Source organism: Toxorhynchites rutilus, chromosome 3 (assembly GCF_029784135.1).
Source record: "Toxorhynchites rutilus septentrionalis strain SRP chromosome 3, ASM2978413v1, whole genome shotgun sequence".
In the NCBI taxonomy this organism is placed as follows: Eukaryota; Metazoa; Arthropoda; class Insecta; order Diptera; family Culicidae; genus Toxorhynchites; species Toxorhynchites rutilus.
In genome coordinates, this window is record NC_073746.1 from 195,038,884 (window position 1) to 195,054,557 (window position 15,674).

General features: G+C 40.8%; 1 protein-coding gene across 1 annotated transcript in view; it reads left to right on the forward strand.

Moving 5' to 3' along the window:
* Positions 1-15,674, forward strand: part of LOC129773788 (muscle M-line assembly protein unc-89-like) — a 194,462-nt gene that overhangs the window by 1,190 nt on the left and 177,598 nt on the right. The gene's annotated exons all lie outside the window — the stretch shown is intronic.

Consider the following 15,674-nt stretch of genomic DNA (forward strand, 5'->3'; position numbering starts at 1 on the left):
GTTTGGTTGTTGGGTACTGTTTTTGTAATATATCTTCACTTTTCCAATTTTTCTCGCCGTATAAATTTTCCTTGGGTAAAAATGAACACAACAAAACAGACAGCTTAAACCAATCGACCCGTTCTCGAGCGGGAACACACCTTGGTTTTATTTATGAAAATTGAAAAAAATCGTTTCATATATCAAGTCATTTTCAACACAACTGCTACCATATACAATTGCACACTTACACTTGTGCTATATTTTTCACAATACACGATCGGTCATTGATATGATTTTTCACGAAGCAACCAACATTAAAGTTCCAAATTTGAGTTTTATTTGCTAGATTTAATCGTATCACTCACCTTACCTGTAATTCAAAAATGCCCCTTACTTTCATGTATTTGCAATGCCAATTTCCCCCAGGCAGCTTTGTTTTGAAGTCTCTGTTAGGGAATACAAAACGAACAAAAGTTCCCCCTACTTTCATGTATTTGCAATATCGATTTTCCCCAGACAGCATGGTTTTGATGTCTCTGTTAGGGAACACATTTCGGTGGGAGCTAAAGCTCCCCCTACTTATATGTATTTGCAATGCTAATTTCCCCCAGGTTGATGCCTCTGTTAGGGACCCACCGCATGTGTCGCCAATTTCGACCAATCAGAAGTGGATATCTCCGTTAGGATAGTGGTTGAGATTTTTCAATTGTTTGACAGTTAATTTCATGATATATATTATTTTCTTCAATATAAAAAATTGTTTTGGAGTGCCGAAATCGATTGACGCAAAAATTTCATCAATCCATCATGAAATGACTGAGCAATAAGCATTTGAAATTGGACAATTCACGATGTACTCGATTTTCGATGTTCCATTTTGTACCCCAATATGTTCCCGAAAGACGTAATCCTACGTCAAAAACTTCTTTATGGACCAATCGAGAGGGTTTTACGACAGGCTATGCGTCCACCCTCACTGAACAATTCGATGATGAAATCATATCAGTACGCAATCCACGTGGATTTTAAACTGTAGAAAAACCCTCAACGACTGGCTTTCAACGACGAACGGGCTAGCGTAAATTTGAAAAAGAGTACTTGTAGTCAATGAAAGATCATGGATGGATTTGAAATCGATCATGAGAAGTTTAGTAATTACAATATGTTTACTTTTTGGCACTCGGTCACTCAGTATAATCATATTAGGTTAGAGAAAAATAAATCCATTATTTTTGCGTGAACTTTATTTGGGATGTTTCGTATTGTCCGATTTGAGTCAAATATGCACCATTTTGATGTAAAATTTGTTACCATTTTAATCTTTTTGCTACGAGCGTCGTCTATAGACGACATCCGCCCGACGACCTGTGTGTACGGTCTATAGACGACAACCGCGTGATGAGCTGTGTGTACGAGCGTCGTCTTTAGACGACATGAGAGTGATACTGCACATCGATCACACCAGCGCGATGTACTTTTCGGCGCAGTGCTCCGCACAGCGGTAGCACTCCGGCGGAGCACACTACCGTATTGAAAGGGTTAAAGGTAGCTCCATAATGTCTTAGAAAAACTCTGGCAATTGTTTTTCACAATCTTTTCTTGATTCCAATTATCTTATCACTCAGGAAGTTTAGCGACGCGAGAAAAAGTCGGTCGGAGTCATTACAATCGTGTGTGGCCTTGCGTTGTCCTGATGGAACACAACATCTCTTCTGTTGGTCAATTCTTCCCGTTACAGGCCAATCGATAGATTCAAACAGTCCAGTTGTATACAGTAGACATCTCTTCTGTTGGCTCTGAATTTAATGTTTGGCCATACGGAAGCAAATCATAATAAATTATTCCACCAAATATACAGTAGAACCTTCCTAGCTATTAGTCCTGGTTTGGCTACCGTTTGAGTTGCTTCATCATGCTTTGACCACGATCCTTTTGCACACAATATTGTCGTTTGTGACTTCCTCCACTCTAATCCTCAGTCACCTTCCGTAATAATTAAAAACAGTCGATCTTTAGCTTCTGAACGATGCTACGACTAATAACATGTCGGTCAACTTCGTTTATTTCTGTGATTTTATTAAACATTTTCGGCGACGGGTCTGCCTGTGTGAAGTGTCTCTTTATTATCATTATTATTATTACAGTTTATTCTGCAACTGTAAAAGGCAATGCCTTTTCAATTGTTACAATGCATTTTACATGGTAGAACTAGTGACACATACCTTAGACATTTTATAATTTTTCTAATCTAACAAATTTTCAATTTAATTTAACTTGAATGGAATCGACGATTCCATTCCAAAATTGCACGTAACTAACTGTTACAGTATCGGCTCCATAAACAGTACTCACAATTTCAGTGGCCTGGTTCACCTTTATCAACGAAAAACTGTAAAATGATGTTTTTGTTTCCATTGTTAACAACCTGTAACTTACAACAGAATGGAACAAACAAAAAACAGCAAAAGAACTGGTGTGAAACGTCTCCTTGACAACGAGCGAAAATATGAAATTATTTGATCGATACTACACGAGATATCGATCACTACAGTCATCTACCGAGAAAATAATGGATTTCTTTTTCCCCAACATAATATATTCGATCAACTCTTCAATAACTATAAATTGTATGAAAACCATATATATATTGTTTTAAAATATGAGTTACTTTTCCGTGTTTATTGGAGGACAATGTAAAGAATCATCTTATGCGGAGGAATTCAACATTTCATTTGTAATTCCTTCCATTTTCTGGTCGTCAGAAAAAACGTGACCTCTCTCTATGGTCGCTATGGTTGTATGCACTGAGACCAATCTGAATGCATACTTTTATCAGTTATTGCTGATCAGTCAAAATAAATTTATGCCATAAACCTGGTTAAGAAATTCATGATTGTTTGCTCATTACTCATTCATGATGAACTCATTTTGTGCGTAGACGTAGTTTTTCAATGAGTATCCTAAAGAATGTTCAGGAAAAAATTACGAAAATTTCAATTGAACAGGGAACTAATGCAAAAAAGACGGGTGAGTAATGCGGGGACATAACCGGAGTGACGTAGGACTATACAAAGGGGACAGCTTTTGCTAAATATATATTTTAGATATATTGTTTTATTTTCTTCTGCTACGTGAATACCTACCTATCTACCTGAAAAATGGATTAGTTTACTGTTTACTCTTCATGAACATGTTGGGGGTTCTGAAAAGATCCTTTGGTGTTGTGTTTTTGCGTTTTGACGTAGGACTACGTCTAACCGGAAGATATAGGGGGTGAAATGAAAATCTAGGCACTGAACAAGTAGGAAAAAATGCAAGATTTGGAACGCTTATAACTCGAGCATTTCTCAATAGATCGCAAAGGTTTTTGCATCAATTGATAGGAAATATATCTACGCATCTATCATAACGAATAACATTTCATTTTTCTTGAGATAAATAATTGAATAATTGTGAAATATCAAGCATTGTCAAAATGCACTATGTGCCCATTTTTGATTGGTCCATTTTGTGCTCCTCAAATCGTACCGACCAAAACGGGCAACCAGAGCAGCAGCGAAATAGAATAAAGCACGATTGGAAAGGAAAAAGAAAACAATGAACGAAACATTGGTCGCAGTCTCACACATGCGTAATTCTCGAGCCTGCCAGTCAGCTTAAAAATCCCCGCTCCGCTGCCGTAACGATCATTCTCATTCAAACCGTACACCACATCGGTTCGCATCACAACAAATCAACAAACCAACCCAAGCAGTCATGTCTGGACATGGTAAAGGAGGAAAAGTGAAGGAAAAGGCAAAATCCCGCTCGAACCGTGTTGATCTGGAGTTCCCCGCAAGGGTAGCTAGGCCGCGTTAGTACCAGTGCTCCAGTCCACCTAGCCGGCGTTATATAGTTTCGGCCGCCGAAGTGATCGAGTTAGCTGGTAAAGCTGCTCGCGACGATAAGAAAACCCGCATTCGGAACAGAACACATTCGGTTCGGTGGACATCAAGACAACAGGCAGTTGCAGCGAGTGGCGAGTGGCAAACGCAATCGCAAAACGGCATCAGGTAGCAGAGTTTGTCCTTTATACACACTGCTTTGGTGGCAAATCCAGAACAAGGCGGCATCGAGGGCGTTCGAAATGGTTTTTTTCAAAACCACAAGTACTAAGTTTTCTAAATTGGAACCATTCCATAAAACAAGGCGCTTTTCAGGGCCATTAAACCTTCCAAAAAAGAGTTTAGGAAATACAGTTCAATGCTTTCTAAAACAATATCCAAAATAATAATAAAACACAAATTGATTTTTTCATAATTTGTTTGCCAGGATATGATGAGTATGTGAATTTGGCAGTTGTTCTGAACTTATTGATTTTCACCAATTCTTAAATTGCTTCTAGATTGAAAGTACAGTAATTTACACTTATCTCGACATTTAGCTAATTGGACGGACCAGTAATGCGACATATTTAGTTGGACATTTTTGTAAACATAGAGTTCGGGGTCCAAATTATGACCCCACATTGAAGGTCGACACTGTACCACTGTCATCGCAAATGTTCAATTACAGGTTAAAATTACCTCCAATCCGATACTGAGTGGTGGTAATGCGACGTGCCATTGAATGTAATTTACTGTAAAATATGTCACAAGCTGGATGGGAAGAAATTTTCCAACTGTGAAAGCTGTGGCGAGTGGCAAATGCGATCGCTAAACAGCAAGGTTTAGCCGAACAAGATGGGGATATCGAGTGATAACAAAACAATAAACTATTTAGATTGAAGATAATTTTGTGATCCTGAAAAGGACCCTTTTTAGCCTTCATGTGAATCCAACGAGCGAACAAATCGTAATGAATGTATTTTTTTGCCATCGCTCCCTTTTAACGCTCATTCGTTCGTCTCGTTGGACTCGCCCCTCTGGCTGAGTCTGCTGATTTGTCTCTATCCTGTGAGTGTGTACCACTAGAGTATAAAACACGCGGACCCCAAAAAAATATCTTATTTTCTTTCAAACCGTAAACCCGTGTGGTTGTACGGCATCGGCATCGTGGACGTAACAAAGGAGGACAAGTTAAGGGAAAGGCAAAGTCTCACTCGAACCGTGCAAGTCTCCAGTTCCCTGTTGGTCGCATTCACTGATTGCTCCGCAAGTGTAACTAGGCCGAACGGATTGGTGCCGGAGCACCAGTATACCTAACAGCGATTATAGAGTTTCGGCCGTCGGAGAGCTCGAGTTGGCTTGCAAAGCTGCTCACGACAATCAGAAAACCCGCATCAAGAACAGAGCAGCTTCGGTTCGGCGCTCATCAAGGCAACAATTAGTTTCAGTGAGTGGCAAAGTGTTTCTCCGGCACGTCGCATCAAATGTAATTTACTGAACAACATGTCACAAGCTGGATGGGAAGAAATTTTCCAACTGTGAAAGCTGTGGCGAGTGGCAAACGCAATAGCTAAACAGGAAGGTTTAACCGAACAAGATGGGAATATCGAGTGATAACAAAAACACAACACCAAAGGTTCTTTTCAGAAACATCAACATATTCATGAAGAGTAAACAGTAAACTAATCCATTTTTAAGGTAGATAGGTAGGTATTCACGTAGGAGAAGAACATAAAACAATATATTTAAAATATATATTTAACAAAAGCTGTCCCTTTTGTATAGTCCTACGTCACTCCGGTTATGTCCCCGACATTACCCACCCGTCTTTTTTGACGTAGAACTACGTCTTTCATTAAGGGTGCCAAATCAGAAAACAGGTCACGTTTTTATGAAATAAAGTTAACGTTAATAACTATTTTTGCCGCGAACGGATTTTGGCGATTTACATACTAAACGAATCGGAAATTCCGTAAGATTTGTTTAATATGCCATACAATAGAATCCCCTGGTTAGTAAATGGTTAAAATTCATGAAAACTTTAAGTGTTTCTATTTTCCCATACATTTGTTCTGTCCATTTGAGTGCTTTCCCGAACAGAGATATCAATAACGAGCAACTTATCGACGACCAACGGAAGGAAGGAAGGAAGGTATTGAATTAGAGAGACTTTAAACTCTGAGAGTTCATTCGTCTCTTGCCCTTGAGGGCGGGAAATTTAACTAAAGGAAAACTAAGAAAAACTATTGCAAAATTCGTTATTCTCGCTCGACTCAGTCTTAGTAACCGCTATGGACGTATGTCGTATCGCCGCACCCTACACGGCTCTGGGGCCAAAAACACAACCAAACAATTGGAGCAGGGAAAAAAGCCCATTTTAGTGTGCTTGAAGAGCTTGCTTCCAAAATGGGCGTAAAAACCTGCTCATCTTTTGCTGAAAATAAAAGAACAGAAAAGGAAAATACTTTTAATGTGTATTCATTTCGATATTATATTATTAAATTCTGTCGAATAAACCTGTATCCTTTAATAATTTTATGGTCCGGTCCTCTTCGATGTCGTCTCTTGCTAATGCAGTTCTGATGCTGTCTCCAACCTGAAATTTTGTTCTAGAGATGTTAAAAACTGGGCAATTGATTAACAAATGCTCTACTGTGAGCCTTACATTGCACCATGTGCAGCGCGGTTGATTTGCGATCAAGAAATTATGTGTTAAGAGAGTATGTCCGATACGCAAGCGTGTCAGGCATACTTGAATGGGGCGCTTAGTACTGTCCATCCAAGGATGGGTGGTATTCTTTATCTTTCTTAGAAAGAAGTCATTAGAGGTGTTCCAATTTATATCCCAACACGATCGTAGGTTGTTATCAACCCATCTGATGATGTCTTCGGACGGGGGGATATCAGTCCATAGTTCAGAATTTCTTCCCTCTTTGGCAAGACGATCAGCTAATTCATTTCCTTGAATTCCGCAGTGTCCCGGGATCCAACAGAAAATGATGTCCTTTCCCTTGATTCCAGCTTCAATGCTTTGGGTCCAGGGGTGCTTATTTTCGCCACTCTGGAGTGCAAGCAGGGAGCTGTAGGAATCGGAGAAAATCACCGTTTTCGTGTTATCATCACATAGTGATATCGCAACGAGGAGGGCAGCTGTTTCTGCTGAGAAAATTGAACAAATGGATGGTAATTGGAATTTTATCTGAGCATTGTCGGAAAATATGCCAAATCCTACTTTATCACCATCAACAGATCCATCTGTGAAGATTTTGCGATGGAAGGGGAACTGTTTATGTATGTGATTGTTGAAGATAGCTGTGACTATACTGTTGGCTTCACCAGCTCTAACAGAGTTTTTAATAGTCCAGTCAAATTTTGGTCCTTGGTCGTACCATGGTCGAGGGCCTTCTCTAGTTAGAGGAGCGGCTCCCGGGAGAGTGATATTGCAAATGTCTTGAAGCCATTTGCTAGCTCTCGTGGTGGTTGATGTGAGATTTGGATATTTCTGTGAGATTCGGATGGCTCGATTGGCCAAGGCTCTGGTGATGAACATTTCGAAGGGAACTTGGCCAGCCTCCACAAGCAAAGCTTTTATTGGGCTGGACTTACAGGCTCCTGAGGCATATCTGATTACGCTATGGTAGCAAGGTTTTAAATGATCAATTGATTTCCAGGATGCACTGCTGAAGAGTTCAATCCCGTATAGCATTTTTGTGAAGGCGATACTTCTACCGATTTTATAAATGGTTTTACGCGCGCTTAAGCGACTGCGACCACTTATTACCATCGTTAACCGAATACGGCTTTTGATATCTGCTTTTGTCTTTTTGATGTGGTCTGTGAATGAAAGATTTTTATCTATTGTAACACCTAGAATTCGAGCTGATTTAACTCGTTTCACAAGTGCACCATTAATTTTGCATGGTTTGAATTTTTTCTTGTGACCTTTTAGACTGCAGCAATGAAGTATATTGGATTTTTGTGCTGAAATTTTGAAACCAATTGAATCTGCCCAGCTGCTGATAGCAGAGATTCCTATCTGGAGTCTTCTGCGTGCAAGTTCAGTGAATGATGCTCGGGCCATAAGCAGTATATCGTCAGCATATGCCAGTATTTCGATGTTTGGTGGAATAACATCGAAAACTGATTGCATTGCTATTAAGAAGAGAGTTGCCGAAAGAACAGAGCCCTGTGGTACTCCGTTTTCTTGAACTCGGCTTTCAGATATTGACCCTCCGAAGAAAACTTGAAAACTTCGGTTGAGGAGGAAACTTTGAATGATTTCGAAGAGGTACCCTTCGAATCCCCATTGGTGGAGTTGATCTATGATATTATGCTTCCAGGTGGTATCGAATGCTTTGGAAAGATCAAGCAAAGCAAGTTCATTGTGTTGTCTCTTCTGTGTGGAGTCATGAAGAAATTGGTTGAGATGGCAGAAATATGTACTTGTGCCTTTTCCTCGACGGTAAGCATGTTGTCTGGGGTCTAGTAGTTGTTGTTCTTCGAGGGTTGTTATCAGTCTTCGGTTAATCATCCTTTCAAAAAGTTTCCCTAAGCAGCTGAGGAGCGTGATAGGGCGATAGCTATTCACATCACGTTTGTCCTCCTTTGCTTTGGGGATCGGGATTACCATGCCAGCTTTCCATGAATCTGGAAAGTATCTGTTTGTCCAGCACTCGTTGAAAATCTGCAAAAGCAGGATTTTCGCATGGTGGGGCAGGTGTCTTATCATCGGGTATTCGATATTATCCGGGCCGGCTGACTTACCTTTGGACCTTTTAAGGGCCCAGAGCAGCTCGTCCATGGAGAAAGGCTTGTTGTATTCGTGCTGTTGACCTGTAGCAGAGGGAAACACTTCTAGTTCTGCTTTGGCTTTGATATTCTTAAAGGCATTGGTGTAATTCGAAGTGGATGAAGATTTGGCGAAATGATCTGCCAGATGTTCGGCTATGGTACCAGGGTCTTCAGTAGTAATACCGTTGATCTCAATGGAATAGCAGTTAGAAGCTTTCTTGCCACTGAGAGCGTTGACCTTGTTCCATAGTTCTTTTGAAGATGTTGAAGGATTAAATTCATCAAGAAATTCAGTCCAGCTTTGGGTTTTTGCTTCGGCTATTGCTTTTCTGGCATTAGCTCTAGCTTCCTGAAAATTGGATAAAGCAATCCTTTTGCTGTTGTTTCCATCTGGAAGACGTCTGAGAAGACGAAGCAGTTTTCTTCTTTTTTTGATGGCAAGTGCTACTTCGTTATTCCACCAGGGGACAGCCTTACGACCGGGATTCCCACTTGTTCTGTAGATATTTACTTCTGCAGCGGAGAGAATGGCTTGAGTAAAGTCATCAACAGAGTAGCTTATGTGTGCTTGAAGTAAGCTGTCAATTGTAGATTCGAAGCCTTCCCAGTTGGCTGATTGGTATTTCCAATTTCTGCGAAGAGTAATATTGGGATTCCTTGTTAATGTTCTGATGTGAATTGGGAAGTGATCACTTCCTCTGAGGTCATTGTCAACAAACCAATTTAGTCTGGGTGCCAGTTCCCAAGATGCGATCGTGAGATCGAGGGCAGACGTTGATCCAAAACGTGGATCGAGTCTGGTATGTTGATGATCGTTGATGATAATGAGGTTCAGTTTTTGGATGATTCTAAGAATCGTATGACCTCTTGCGTCACATTTTTTTCCTCCCCAGGAAGTATGGTGTGCGTTGAAGTCACCCATGATAATAAATGGGTGTGGTAATTGTTTGAAAGCATTTACCAAATCAACTTCAAAATCATTGATATTGTGCTGAAGGGATATGTATATTGAAGCAAGGGTTACCTGGAAAGGTCCCTTGAGTTGGACTGCACATATTTGTAGTTGTGATGTTATGGGGATCACAGTATGAGAAAGGTGACTTAGGACAGCGAGGCATGTTCCTCCTTGTTGTGAAGATAGTCCGTCACAAAAATACCATTTGAATTTGCCTCCTAGGGCACTATTCATGTCTGTACCAGTCGGTACTTTAGTTTCTTGGAAAGCTAGGGTTAGTGGGAGATGTTTCTCTTCCGCTAACATTAATTTTATTTCGTTCATTGAACTGTAAAGCCCACGCAAGTTCCATTGAATGGAAAGTTTGCGATTAGGGATAGGGTCTCGAGACGATGGTGTATGATTAGGTGGGGGATTGAATGTTAAGATTGGAAGGAGGGAAGTGGGCTGAGGTGTGGAGGATAAATTGGAGATTGGTGGAGTAGAAATCAGTTGAAATTAGTTGTGGTTGGGTTTTTCACCCTTGGATTGTTTGAGTTTTAGTCTCGGATCATTTTTGGAAACATTAACAATTGGTTTGTTGGTAGTAGGATTGGGTTTGTGTTGGGTAGTAGGTGGATTGGATCCAATTGGTTGGGTTGAAGTGCTGGGTTGTGATAGGTAGTTCTGGTGGGATTGGGTCTTCTGTAGGGTTGGGGTCGATTTCTTATTTTTAGGTTTCTTCCTAGAAGATTCCTTCTCAATTGGTTGTTCATCTTCCGATGATTTGAATTCATCTGAAGTTGTTGTTTTCGAGATGATTTTTCTTTTATTTGAGTAAGTTGATTCGATTTCCATTGGAGATTCAGAATCTTCCTCAGAGTCAATTGGAATGATGCTGGATCCCTGTTCAGATTTTTTATTGGCCTGAATAGAAACAGTCTTATTCGATTTAATAGGAGCTGACTTTGTTTGTGTACAGTTACACTTGCATTGTTGGCATCCTGTGTTTTGGATATTGTCGAGCCGCTCTTTCAATTTACTAGCGAAGGAAGAACCATTATTGTTTTCACAAATGGATTTAGCTTCCTTGTAGGAGATTCCTTTATCAATCCTAACTCGTGTTATTTTGTCCTCGGCGATCCAAGCTGGGCACTTCCTGCTAGTGGAGGAGTGATTTTCCTTGCAGTTCACGCATGAGGCAGGTGCATTGCATTGAAACTTCTTTGCCTTTTCTTTATCGGTTTGGTTTAGTTCTGGGTGTGCTACACCACAGTTACGGCATAACTGTATTTTCTTCATACACTTCTTGAAAGTGTGTCCATAATTATAGCATCCGAAGCATTGCATCGGGCTAGGATAGTAGTTTCTGGTTGGTGCGCGAATGAAACCGAAGTTAATCGCTTCGGGAATGACTGTTCCGTTGATGGTTAGGATTAGGGTAGAAGTTGCTACCTTTTCCTTTTTAATTGTATCGTATCTAAATATTCTTTTGACACCGATAACTTTTTGCTCAGAGAGTTCAGTAAGAAGTACATCCTCTGGCATGGAAACAACATCCCAGCAAGATACAACACACTTGCGTTGATTAAGAGTGGGATGAAAAATTATTTCAATTGGGGTCGAGTCAGTTAGCGACTTCATACCCAGTAAAGGTTCAACCTGTTTGACGTTGCGTATTTGTAGAACATATTGAAGGCGACCTTTATCATCGCGTTGAGGTTTTGCATCTTTAAATTTATCTCCGATCACACCTTGGATCGATTTCGATACAACGAAGGGGTTGGGTGGAAGAATATTACCATCAGTTGCTCTTAACAATAAAATTTGCAAATTTCCGCCAAAGGGATCAGCCCATTTGGGGGAAGTGTGGGTGGTGGGAACACCATTGTATATATTTGTTGGCCTTCCGGCGCCGGAGCTGCTGGAAGCCATGTTCAAGGCTGGCTATACCTAGGTACAGCCAGGTAAAAGTTTTTAAATTTTCTTATTTTATGTACGTTGTGCGTCGGGGGACAATAACAGCGGGGACGAAAACGGCGGAGGACGGTAACGGCGGGGGACAATGCCAACGCAGTTACAAGGACGAACACCGCAATCACTTGGCTGAAAAACACTTGGGGCAGAAAAGCACTGTTTTAAAAACACTTGGAAAAGTCACTTTTAAATGTCTGTTATATAAAATTAATTTGGGATATGTAATAAAAATTTCCTAACCTATACCCTTTGGGCGTCCTATCTTTCACTAACTCCTGGTAAAATGAAAAGTTTGGTCACTCACCGATCGTGTTGAAGGACCTCCTCGAAGATCACCACCTAATGGTAGTGGGGTAGCGGGGAAGGGACCGGACACCGCCGACGGCAGGGCAACAGCCGCAGCGGCTCGAAACGACGAAGCGAAAATAACCCCCTTTCACACCTTACACCTCCTGAGCTGCTGATGACTGATGAGAAGAAGATTGCGCCAAAATCACGCGTCACTGGCAGGGAAAACGCCGTTGATGAAACGGGTGCAAACAGCGGGACACGCAAGGGGCAGTGAAAACTGCCGGTCAAAGTGGCCAATCCGACCGAACCAACTTCCTGAATGGCTGTTGGGGGCTTCTCGGCTGCTTCCTCCTTTCCTGATGTCCGGACAACTGTTGCTGAAAAAGAACGCTTTATTTAGTACCGAAGACAGCTTTGAAAAAAGCTATGCATCCGGTTGTAGGAGAAAACTTTTATTTCTATGCTTCTCTTTTAGAATGGCGCTAAAAACGTAACCGTTGCGGTCGAGTGTCAGTAGCACCATGACCAACGGAGGGGAAATCGTAGGATTTAAAGTCTCCGTCAACAAAGGAAAAGAAGAAGAATGAAGGGGAATACTTGCCTAGAGTATAAACAGTGGATCTCGCTGAGGCAAACTTCGTAGAGGCGAATGAACTGCAAAGTTTAAAGCCTCTTAAAAACAAAGAAAGAAAAAGAAGGCAAACTTTCATTCGGCATCGGACTGTTGAGTAATCCAGTTCACTTTGCTTTCGCTGCGCTTCGATCGTTTTCGTTTTTGTTCAGTTTCAACCCCAGTGCCGCACTAACTGCTGTCAAAACGTTTTTTTATTCACTCAGTTGCGCACTCAGTGTCGCACTAGTTCGCCCCGAAAGCTGCTAGTTTCGCACTGAGATGCTTCACGGGTTGGCACTCGGGTTCACCAATACAACTATACTGAACTGTCAAGTTCCGAGTATTGTTTTGGAAAATCTAGAAATGAAGACTATGAAAATGGAAAAGCTACTGCTCTTGCTTTTGTATTATTGGAATCGTAATCCAATTCGGATTCTGATTTTGAAGAGTATAGTCGTGTAGACGGCATTAAGCTCCGTGTGCTTTCATTGGGAGGCGAAAATTATTATGGATATTCAGGAGGAATAAACATGCTCTCAAAATCAAAATTATGAATGAAAATTTACTTTAACGTATCGAATATTTATTTTATGTGATGAAATAAGAGGGTTTTTTCCGATATCGCAGAAACATTGAACGAAAACTGTGTCTAACGATGATTTTATATTATAATAGTAATTATTTGTGGAACAAACAGGAAATGCATCGACAAATGGTTAAGTGAGTGTCAGGACTACATGTGTTAGGTAATCAAACAATATGAAGTAAAAAATGTCATTCAAACTTTTATATTTTTACACTGCACTTGGCCCTTCTTATCTGATAGAGAATAATTTACCTCCCAAGCACTAATATCGCCACCAGACGTGGACACTGTACATTTGTCGTCGCAAATATAAACAAATCAGACTATATAACGCACACCAACAAACCACCGCATTCGTGAAACTGAAAACGTTTTTTATTACAGAGTCAGTGTGGCACTGACTGAGTTTTAAAAACGAATTCGCTATAAGATTGGACCCCACCAGTGGTAATCCAACTTGTCGTCGTTTGATTTTTCTGTTCGTTTTTTCGCGTTATTCGTATCGTGTGTTCTTCTTTCCGTGTCATAAATTGGACGCTTCGCGTAGTGTGCGACGAGCAAGAAGAAGAGGAAGGCAGGCTCGAGCCCTGCAAAAAACGAACGCATTGGGGCAATAAAATTTCGAGGTAAGCGTCATCTAATGATGCACGCGGTGTTGGTGCAGTGAAAAGCGCTCGCACTGAACCGAGCCTTCGCAAATATGACACCGCACCGAACAACAGCGAAGTAGGCGATTTCGGCGCGTCGGTCGAAAATGTAAACGCCCAGGCAGCAACCAAAATCAAGCTCCCCCCGCTGGTGGTGAAGGCGGTCGCTCTTGACAAACTCATCAGCGAATTCGCATCGATGGGTGTTACAGCAGAGTACAAGCTGTGTGCAGTCTACAGAAAACCTACGCTGTGTTGCGCTCGAATTCAATTTTCATCAGCGTGCGCTGAAAACAAACGCACGCTGAAAACAAACTCAAAACAAGTGAGCCCAAAATCAGCACGGTGCAGAATTCACATACTAAATTCCCCCTCATTCTATACCCACACACACACATAAAATTCTAGCGCCCGTTTTGTCTTCGCTTGTTCTAAGCTAACAAACAGCGCACCCTCATACAATCCGCATCAACAGAGAAAGCAACGCAGAAAGACTAGATTCGAGCTCGGTTTAAAATTGGGAATATAAGCCGGTGTATGGATACGGTGCAGTGAGGATGTTCGAACTCAAAAGCGAACCGTGTTGACAACAGAACTTTTGAACTTTGTTTCGGTGTGCGTTGATTCGTCCGGGCGCAGGTGTGCGCATGGAGAGAGAGTTCAACTGGGTGCAAAAAAAGTGTTGCACATCAGAACTGCGTTCAATTCCGAAGACTGGCTGTGTGGCATAATTCAGTCTTTTTCCAAGCAGTTAACATTGTTTATTTTCCGTCTTCATAAGGGCTTCGTTGGTGCCTTTGAGAATGCATCAATGCATTAAACTGACGTTATGGCGAAGCAGACGTTAAGGTTGTGCACCAAAAAATTATTTGGGAATACCAAGCATCTTGAATGTCTTACTGGAATGTTAAAAGATATTTGGGTTCGCGTGCCAGTCGCAAAACTGCCTTCAACTAGGATTGCATTTGCGCTAATATTGATCATAATGAAGCATTGCTACTATTTTCGAGGTTGTTATTAACAAAAAGAGTTTATTTCTCTTGTTTAGTCATCAAGAAAGTAAATGTTCTGGAATTTTGTATGTGATTAGGTTTTGCTTGCCAGTAGCAAAACTTCCTCCACTAAGGGTGACAGCAGCGCTTCTCTCGAGCATGAGAAAGTAATGCAACTCTTTTCGAGGCCAGTAATATTAACAGAAGCGACATACGATTGTACATGAAATAAATTGCGACATACGATTGTTTTGCGAGGGCAAGAATGAATCATCAATCAATTATCGTCAACTGATTCTACAATGAAAAAATCATTTCAGAGATTATTCTACCAAGCAGTTGTTTCTAAAATTTCACAGCATTATAGAATAATATCCGAAGGTATAAGCAAGCGACTTATATGAAATAACAGCGTAGTTCTACGTCAACAATGCGGTCGTATCTTGGACATAACCTCTTATAATTTTTTTTGACGTAGGATTGCGTCTTTCGGGAACATATTGGGGTACAAATTGAAAATCAAAAATCGAGTACATCGTGAAAATTGTCCAAATTCAAACGCTTATTGCTCAGTCAGTTCATGATGGATTGATGAAATTTTTGCGTCTATCGATTTCGGCACTCCGTAACAATTTTGTTATATCGAAGAAAATAACATCAGTTATAAAACTAACTATAGAACAATGAAGAATCTCAACCCCTATCCTAACCGAAATACCCACTTCTGATTGGTCGAAATTGACGACACATGCGGCGGTTCCCTAACAGAGACATCAAAACCAAGCTGACTGGGAGAAAACGGCGTTGCAAATCTAGAAAGTAGGGGGAGCATTTGTTCCTACCGAAAAGCATTTCTTAACAGAGACATCAAAATCAAGGTGCCCGTGGGAAAACGGCATTTCAAATATATGCAAGTCGGCGGCATTTTTTATATTGAAAGTAAGGTGAGTGATACGATTAATCCTAGCAAATAAAATTTAAATTTGGAACTTTAA